Below are 11,307 nucleotides of genomic sequence, written 5' to 3'. Positions count from 1 at the left end.
TAGGGAGTGTCCCAATGGCGGTGGTGGCCGTGGTGGTGGTCGTGGAGGTGGGTATTAGATCTTCTAGGTATGAAGATGAAGATGAAGTTAGGATTAATAATAATTTGAACGTACCAGACGAGAAATATAAAAAAACCGTCTGGAGAAACGGTTTTTTAAAAAGTTAATTAACTTAAAAATATGGTCGGACTAGACGAGATTTTTAAAAATCTCGTCTGGTGTGTCAGTACCTTTACACGTGCCACATTTTGACTGGTTAAAAAATATGATCGTTTATTTTCCTAATGCGTCTTCTCAATACATATTTTAAGGGTTGTTTTGAGAATCTTGATATACTTTGGATTTTTTTTTCTCTCTCCTCATTTGGATCATTTTAAGAATTTTTCCTTTGTTTAATCCTAAAACCCACCTTCTAGTTGTACATGCATGTTTTGTGTTTTATATTTTAGACTTCCAACATGTAAGCCAAAAGGTGAGCATGTTTGTATATTATATTGGTTTTTACCATATATTGTTACTCTTGTTCCTCATTCTTGCTCATGGTCCAACTTGCCTCATAAATGGAGGCGTCATATTACATTGATTTTTTTATAATTCATTTCAACTTTAAATCATCCATCATTCAGAGAATACTTATTAATTTTCATTTCTCACATTCTACTACCCTTTTAAATTAAATTTAAATAATAAATACGATATACAAAACAAGATTTTATTAATAAAAAAAAGTATGACTAAGAGAATTCACATTAAAAGTTTCACGCCCGTCCTCTACTTTTGACCATTTTAACTAATTCAGTAAAAAATAAATCAAAGAGTTCTGTTTTGTTTCATGTGGGAAAGTTAACATACAAACTAAAAAATTATATAAAGTAGTGTTTTGTGTGCAGTGTTTTATATGTATTGTAATTACACTACTTGTATATATATACTAGGTTATTAACCCGTATACGACACGGGTGGAAATATTGAAATTTTCGAACAAACACATATCATTTGAAAAGACAACATAAGTTGTTATATGTTATTCGGGACGACAACATACTTTAAGCTGTAAATAATATTGGTACGAAAACCAATGATTGTGAAATACAAAGATAAACTCAAACAACATTCAAATTACAATATTTGAAAACATAATCAAAAGTTAAAAATATAAAATTCATAAGCTACTAAAAAGACTTTCTTATAAACCAGATTTATTCTTTATTTGTAACTTTGTCTTCCTTGTTTAATATAAGAATTTTAACACCACTCTTCACTTTTGATAAAGCTACATAGAGTTGTCTATGTGTAAACGCCGAGTCTTTGAGATATATGTCAACTATTGCTATAGATTGACCTTGACTTTTGTTAATAGACATTGCAAAACAGACTACAACTGGAAAATTATTTTCAATTTAAACGAAAGTTTCTTATCTGAAAGTGTTAGACCACAACGAATTATATAAGTGCGACAACTAGTATTAGTACCTGAAATAACTTTTACTACAACAAAATGCCTACCCAAATTAATTACTCGCAATCTAGTTTCATCACACAAACCGTTCTTCTAATCCATATTTCTTAGTAACATTACTAGCACATCGACTTTTAAAATCAATCTATGAGTCAAAATAATTTTGGTCTTTTTGATTTTATTTAGCATAATTTGTTTATGAAAATTTTAGTTCAAATTAAAATATAAAAAAATAATTTGTATGATCTTACTTAAAAACCAAAAAACTGATTTTTTATATGGACCACAACTAAATTTGTGAATTTTGTTGCAAAGTATGGAAACAATATAAATTGAGTTAACCAAATATAAGTAAAAAAATAATGGAGAAATATCTATCCGCCTCTAATTAACATAAATTGATGCGTATACACATCTTAATTCAAACATATATTTTAATTGGTTTTAAGAAAATAAAATAGGATTTTATAACTGAAAATTATGTTTCGTGTCGTTTCTAAAAAAGAAAATAGAAAAAAGAAATGTGTGAACATACATTCAATGTTATTAAAAATTTGTTTATCATAAAAATCAATTATAATTTTCTGTTACAAGTACCTAATTTTTAGTTAATAAAATATTAATTTTTATTTACTACATTTTAGTTAATAAAAATTATATTTTAATACAATATATTGTATTAACGCGTTTTGTAACATCCTAAAATTTATAATGTTAAATAAAGAAAGTTACGTTTAGTGATTTCGCGTTATTAATTAATTAATGTCGAGTAAAGAACGGATAATGGACTTAGATTAATTAAGATGGGTTAAATGAGAATGGGCCTTAGGTCCATGGGCTTTAAGGGATATAAATATTCCCTAAACCAACCTAAAACCCTAAACCCTCATTCCATTTCCATCATAATCTCTACACACTCAAAAACACACACATACACTACACCATATTCGGCCGAGAGAGAGAGAGAGAGAGAGACATCTGAGGCCAAGAATCAAGACGACCATTATTAGATCTTCAATATACGAGATAACCAAGCAAACCGCGACCACACCGAACGTATAAAAGGTATGTTCTTGACCTTTAAAGTTTACGTAGTATTGAACGTTTTTACCTTAAAGGTCCAAGCTTTATAGTATATACGGGATATATATATATACAAACGAAAACGGTTAGGGAACGTAGGGGGTGATGTTGAACCATAACAAGGGTATTAAAATCGCCAAAATGCTTGATAAAAACCAAACCCGTAGCTGACCTGAACAACTTCGCCTGCAAAAGCTTAACTTCGCCTACGGCCAAGTTCGCCTAACTGGTAACTTCGCCTAAGGCCAAGTTCGCCTAATTGATAACTTCGCCTACGGCCAAGTTCGCGTAACTGATAACTTCGCCTAAGGCCAAGTTCGCCTAATTGATAACTTCGCCTACGGCCAAGTTCGCGTAACTGATAACTTCGCCTAAGGCCAAGTTCGCCTAACTGATAACTTCGCCTAAAGCTAAGTTCGCTTAAGGTTTAACTTCGCCTAAAGTTAAGTTCGCTTAGAAAATAAATTAAAAACCTAATGGAAAATGTGTTAAGACAGTTAATGTAAATAAAATTTTTCCAAGCTGACCTGGCAGCTCGACCCCAGCCAGGGGCTCTGCCCCTTGGACCCTGCTAGGGGATGCCGCCACTAGACCCCGCTGCCAGGGGCGCTGCCCCCGGACCCCCGTTCGTTGTGGGTAGTAGTTAAGACTAGAAAGATGATATGAGTAGTGATAGTTAATTGATACGTATACTTGTTATACAGTCAGCCGTGCACAACTGAAGAAAGGGATTACGATTAACGGTGAACGTAACCGTGTTCAGGTGAGTTTCTAGCCCCATTTATGTGTTATGTTTTCGGGGCTGTGTGCATACTCAATATGTTTGTTAATACGCTTATCCTAAGAGATAAGTGTATGCCTTATGTGGATAATGTGAAATGTATGAATGATTGCTTGATGGTACGTGAACGATCTTCGGATATTGCACGTACTGTCAGGTTGTAACGCTATGTATAAGGTAAGTATGATATGTATGCTTATGTGTATGAACGTGATAAAGTTAATAAAAGAAGGAAATGATGGTTGTATGGTTACGAAAAGGGTACCGAGCCCTAATAATACTCGAGGTATGATGTATGGTTGTATGGTAACAAAGAGGGAATCGAACCCTACTAATATTCGAGAACTAGGGAACCGAACCCTACTAATATTCGAGGAAAGAGGGTACCGAGCCCTAATAATACTCGAGGAAAGAGGGTACCGAGCCCTAATAATACTCGAGGAAGGAGGGTACCGAGCCCTAATAATACTCGAGGAATGTAGGGCGTAATGCTCTTTATAACGTAAGATATGAAAGCAAGTTAATACAAAAAAAGGAAAGTAAGAAAGTATGAAATTATGAATGAAAGAATATAAGTTTATGTGTATTGTATAATGTATGATTAACTAGAACTCACTCAGCGTAGCTGACTTTTAGTATGCACGCATGTGAGTAGGATGAGGCAGCTCGCTTGAGGAGACACGTGGCACTGAATAAGAGGCTGGCATCCGAAGACTCAAGACGTTTAAGTCTAATGTTTGTTTATTTTGAAAGACAAAATGATGTTTTAAGACAAGATGTGTTTTGTTATGAAATGTTTTATGAAAGCTTTTATATTCCGCGAATGTTTTAATTAACTCTGATATTTAGAACTGCGTTTATGAGTAAATCCAACACGAAAGTAAGGCTACCGGTAACGGGGTCTTACACGTTTAAAATAAAATGTTACTGTTCAAAATGCTATTAAGTATTTCTCTTGGTGTTGAAGCTGCACGTTTACAGAAAAATGAATTCTTAAAAAACATTTAAATGGTAACTAAAAAAATATTAAAACGACTAACCGTTTGAATTACCCCTCTTATTGAAAGACGTTGATTGACAAAAATTACGTTTTCTTTAATTTGAAGACATCTATAATAGAATATAGTATGGTTAGTATATGAAAAAAATGAACAACATAAATATAAAAACAGAATTTTATATAACATGATGTTTCAATTTTGCTGACTTAATGAAGGATTTTAATACACAAAATAGAAAAATTAGAAAAATGGGAAACCAAGTACTATTAACTTTAGTGATAATTGTAGGTTATTTATATTTGGTGTTCATATAGATATTAGAGACATGAAAATTAGAAAGATTACACAGGAAACAATAATAACACAACTTACTCAACTGCATATGAAGACTATCTGCTAACTTGAATCGACATAGATGATCATAACCTCTCCGAGGACATGGTTGAGAATAGAAATCTTTGGAGAAGTAGATTTAAAGTCAATGATTTTTAAGAAGAAATGAATACCTTAGGGCTTATACTTAACTTATTTAGGTCACATACCATAATGGTATTTCCCCTTCATATATTATTATTATTATTATTATTATTATTATTATTACTATTACTATTAGTATTATTAGTTTTGATATAACTGTTGAACTTTGATTCTCTTATTTTGCTTAATACATATTATTATTATTAGTATTATTATTACTATTAGTGTTAGTGCTTTATATAACTGTTGAACTTTGTTTTCCTTTGTTTTGCTCCATACATATATATTTAGAGCCGAGGGTCTCTCTGGAAGCCACCTCTTTATCCATTTGGATTGAGGTACTGTGCGCCTACATCCCACCCTCCCCAGACCCTACTTATAGCTTTGCTGTCGGTGGGACTTCACTAGGTATGATTGATTGATTGATTGATTATCTAACCCGCCAATATATTTCTATAATAGTAGCCCATGTTACACATGGGTAAAAAACATAGAAACAACCATATACATATATATATATATAAAACCATAAAATTTCATAATTAACATATTAAACCAATACAAATATTTTAGCATAACTTTGTAACCAAAATATTAAACATTTAGATTGTATACATAAAAAGCTAATACTTACACAAACTTACTATACACCTAAATTAATAAACCAAACGAAGACATAAACATGTTATCATCCTATTAGCCCACCATCAAATTCTTCGACATTTTATTAAAAAAAATGTCATTTTGCTTCACAATATAAAAAACAAAATAAATCATAGCCACCTGAGTAAATATACAACTAAAGTCTTAAGGTATTATGGGTTTTATTTCAACATTAATAAATAAATAAAGGTATATTTTATTATAAATTATTTTGCAATTAAACTTTTGTTTTATTTCTATTCAAAGACATTTTATTTAAATGTATTAAGTTAAATCGAACCAATAAATTTTTATTCTACTAATTCCACTAATTAAGTATAACTAAAATAATATAGAGATAACTAAAATTAAAACGATTAATTTTAATTTTATTACATAGAAGTCATTCTCAAATTAAAATTTTATTAAAGTGATTGCAATCTGCAGTAAATTATATTTCAAACTATTTAACATCATTACTTTATCTAAAATTAATTTCATTATATAATTCTTTTTTCAATTATATACAATAATCTTGACATTTATGCGTAATTAAAAATTGTTCAAATATAAAAGATGGAAACTTTGTTGATATTGGAGACTATTAAAAACTACAAAAGAGTTGTCAAATTCGATTCTTAAAAACAGAAATAAATAAAAGTATAAATGAATGGAATGTATCATTAAAATTAAAGATGATGATTATTTAGCATAAATAATCAATTATAGTGAATATCTAAGATTATATGTGTGAATATCAAGACGATTACAAGTAAACTAATAACCTACAACATTTGTCTCATTTATCCAAACAGTATAAACTTTGAAATGAATGATAAACTTTGTAATGCGAATCTCTTTGACTTGGTTGCTACAAATTCGAATTATTTCTAACAAATGTCAAACTGAAAAAAAAATATATAGTTAGTAACTTACCATCAAGAAAAAAAATCAGTTTTTTTAATTAAAATGTCTAACTATTAACTTTAAAAGGTCATATTTGTTTCGGTAAATTATATAAATTCCATACACTTTCTTTTGAGTTAGTTTTTTGTTAAATATTGTTCATGACTGGCTCGTATTTGAATTTTGTTAGTTTCAAGAGACAATGAGCTATGATTATAAAATGGTTATCGAAAATAGGTGTGGTTTATTTTAAGCATGTATATTGACATTTAAACATAATTATAAATTGGTCAAATAAAAAAAATGAAACCCTAGCTAACTAAAACATGTAAAATTCATTAATGATTATAAAAAATCTTTAGAATAATAAAATAATTCTAAAATAAATTAAAATAATATACAATCAATTCTATTAAATGATTAATAATTTTTATTAATTAATTTATATTATTCCGCATTTATTATTACGTAAGTATTTTAGTTTAATTGACATTAAACATTATTTTAATATACAGGCTTAATTATTAGAATTGTCTATGAAATCAAATATTCGGATATTCAAAATATGGTACAACATAATAAAATATATTGTATATCTTAAACTAAAAATCTTATATTTCTGTTTGTCTATTATTATCTTATATTATATAGGAATATTATATTATCCCTTCTTTAGTAAACATCATTTTAATAAAGAAATATAGTATATACATAGGCTTAATTAATTGTATCATATTTCGTATAATAAACATCATTTGAAGTTAGTTTATACATTTATTTTTAATTAGTTGACTCAATTAAAATTTTCAATTTCATATCATGTCTAAAAGTTATTTTTAATATATAGACTTAATTAGTATACATTATTTTTTATAAGGCTAAACAAAGTTATATTCTAGGCTTAATTATTTATGTTATTGTTAATTGAGTCTAATTTTAGATGTATGGGAATTGACAATTCATACAAGTTACCAAAATTCATTTAATTGATATGATTAATTATGTTAATGGTAATAAATATCAATTACTAACTTATTCTTGTACATTACTAATTTTATGCTCTGACTTGAAATATGGGGTAGATTTAAACATATCAGTTTTAATTATATTGTAATTAATCGTGTTTAAAACATTATATCACCTAACCTAACTAAAACATGTATTATAAGAATCTTTATAAAAACGTAAATATATTAATTAATTAATTAACAATCATAATTTATTGGTTACCTTAATTAAAACACTGTAATTAAACATTTATAAAAAAGACATATTAAATTGGTCAAATATATTAAAGATTCTATAATGTACGTGAGCACCGGATTATTAACTGTATAACCTATTTTTATAAACTTCATATAAGTGGTCAAGAATTCGAATTTCAAAATGGTTTAAACCTATTCAATATAATCAAATATGTAAATGTTATTTAAACCTATTCAATATAATTGGACTTTGACCAAAAACGATATAAGATTGATTATCTTACTTTAGATAATTTATTGTATTATGAATAATTAACTTAATTTCATTTCGGGATTATATGATAATCAATTGAATTACATAAATTGTGAAAAATAAATAAATACATGAATACTAACATAAATATAAATCAATATTAAACAAAAATAAAAGACATCTTATCAAACAATTCTCAATCCATGAAATTAGCTATACCAAGTTGGGGACAATAACCTGAAATGATAAAATTAAATATTAATATTAATATCACATAATAAATATATTACAAATTATGGAAGATTTGAATCATGTGAAAAAATGTAAAATTGATGTTATAACTTACAACCAGAAAATTTGAATCGCATTACCGGAAAAACGAAATAGTGAAGATCTCTATTGAATCTTCGATTTTGATATATAACCTAAAAAGATTATAAGAAAAAATCATATAATTATTAATATAAATACAAAAAAAAATGGAAAATTATCAGTTTAATCTTGGATTTTGATATAGAATCTAAAGATATTATAACAAAGTAATATAAAAATTAAAACAAATATAAAACCTTACCGGAAAACATTACCGGAAAACCGTAATAACTTCAAAATATCAATTCAATCTTGGATTTTGATTTACAACCTAAAGAGATTATAAAAAATCATATAACAATTAAAATAAATATAAAACATTACCGGAAAACCTTACCGGAAAACATATAACAAAATCGGCAATTACTGGAATATAGTAGACGGTTGAGGAATAAGCCGAGAGAGAGAGAGAGAGATTAAAATGGTTAGTGATTTCAATCTTGAGATTTATATAATGTAAATGAGATGATTTAGTAAGTTTTTGAATTCTTATAATAATTAGAATAATTAAATTAGAATAATTAATATCATAATTACATTAATAGGTTAGTTATGATATTTGACCAAATTTTAAAAATATTCAATAATTATTAATAATCATTGATTGTCTAGTATTGTAATTTATTTTAGAATTTTTTTGTTCATATGACTTATTAATAATCATTGATTGTCTAGTATTTTAATTTATTCACATTAATTATTAATAAAAATACTCAACATAATATAATTAATCAGCATTTAAATAATTAAGTAATTCATATAAGGTATGGAAAAATAAGTTACTAATTTGGTTTTAATATAATTGAACTCTAATTATCAATTACAATATTATCAATTAGACTATTTAAAATGAAAATCAACAGCATATATTTAAATTAATAATTGCTCAATAGAATCATTCAATCGATCAACATCCATATTTATAGTAAACCTTTAGGATGCTTAATCAAATCCTTAATCAAATGATATACGAAAATTAATTAATATATTCAAATTCCGTAATTAAAGAATTCCTTAATCAAAAGGGAGATTCATTCCTGATTTACATAAATTGTTTACAAATAAGAATTTATACTCTAGTGGTTCAAATTTGTATGAGTTAATCGGTCAATCTATATGAAGCTATAATAATTAATTTAGAATGAGTCAATCGGTCAACATCCTTATTTATAGTAAACCTTAAGGATGCATAATCAAATACTTAAGACTTAATCAAATAATATAAAATAATTAATTAAAATATAGAAATTCCGTAATTAAAGAATTCCTTAATCAAATAGGTGATTCATTCCTAAATTTTCATATATGTATGAGTCAATCGGTGAATTTCATAAAGTTTCAGAAATATAATATTAGAACCAATTATACTAAAGTTAAATTTGTAATCTCTGTATATTGAATCCTATTGATGAAATATCAATTGATTATCTAAATTATCTAATATCTAAAATACATTAAACCTGGTGGGAAGCATAAATTTGTGAATGAAATCAATCAAAATTAAAAAAAATAAAATTAGTTTTAAAAGATAATTATAGTTATAGTATAAAGAAATTGTATTATAAAACTAAAAGATTCAAGATTAAAGATTAAGTGAAAGATGAAAGAGAATAATTAAAGATAATTGATTGTATCTTATTTAATTTTATTATTGATATATTTTATTAACATGAAAATTAGACAAGTGATTGATATACATGGAAAGTTTAATGAACTATACTATTAAAGTCTATTGCTTTTAATAGTATAGTTAGATGATTTGATTCACACGTTTAGCACGCTAATTTAATTCGTATTTGATCAGAATCCTTGTTTCATGTTATCGTTGAGAAAAAAAAAGAGAGTAAAACTACATATAAACTTCAACAATACTTTATTAGTAGTATTTATATATTATATATTGATCAATTTGCGACCACCTTGAACCTTTTATCCTCTTTAACTAAAAATTCTGATAATCATCTAGTCACACTCCCATGTATTATCAAATGTTACCCATCTCATGTTTAAGTATGAGTTAAATTTGTTAGTGATTGCAAATGATTTTCTTTCGGCCTAATCAATTTTCATATCAAGGTGGGCATACATTTCTCATTAGTCATTAGTAACTCAAGAGATGTAACTAGGCCCAAATCCATCTGTAGAAGCCCAATTATCTGAACCATTGTGGCCTTGATCATCAAGAAAATATTACATCATCACATTCATCACACTACGGAAAGTAGATTTAGGGATAGCAAACGAATTTAAATCAAGCCTAATTTGAAATCTGAAACATTCAAGACAAGTGTCCGGATGGATACGAACCAGTTATTTAACTAGTTTCAAAAATTTTCGCTAGTATGAGACGAGTATGGTATTTAAGGTGATATACGGCCGACTACCCCGAAATATAGATACCCGTTTACCCGAACAATACACGTAAACATGTTCTTTTTTTTCGTTTATCCTTTGTTTAAAAAGAAATCCATTAATTCACTCTTGTGGTGTTTGTACTTTTAATTTATTAAATAATTTATGTAAAAATTTAAATAGTGGAAATATATGGAAATCTCAACAAGTAATTTTTAACAAACTAAATGTAATATTTGATACCCAACATGTACTAGGTAACCGGGTACTTTACGGATATCAAACATGATGAAACTGAAATTACCGCTTATATATCCTTGTTACCATCCTTGACCTAATATAGCCTAGCTCAGGATCCAGTTTATGAAAACATGCTTGTTCTTATGAGGTTCATACACTACTATATCATTTGAGACGAGTGAACCGAACGGATCATATGTATAGCGGCTAGGTTAGTTTGTCTAATCAAACGTTGAGCTCAGGCCCTATCTATCATATACACCCGTTACATAAGCAATGAGTGGTGTATTATCATGATCACCAAACTAAATGATTTTGTGTTCTTTTTGTTTTTATGCATCAAAATTTGTACCTAGGCCATGACATCGGCAACTTTTTCAAGAAGCACATAGTTGAATGCTAATGAACATGGTAGTGAAAAAGGACCACATTCTTAAATTGACATTTTGGAACAAGGTTTAAGTTGATGTGAACATCTCCATATAGGAGTTTAGATTCAAACATCATATGAATCCTCTTGGAGTCCTTACAAGAAC

Source organism: Bidens hawaiensis, unplaced genomic scaffold (assembly GCF_021521415.1).
Source record: "Bidens hawaiensis isolate Kalapana, Puna unplaced genomic scaffold, B.hawaiensis_p1.1 tig00002423_1, whole genome shotgun sequence".
Classification (NCBI taxonomy): domain Eukaryota; kingdom Viridiplantae; phylum Streptophyta; class Magnoliopsida; order Asterales; family Asteraceae; genus Bidens; species Bidens hawaiensis.
This window is presented reverse-complemented; position numbering follows the sequence as displayed.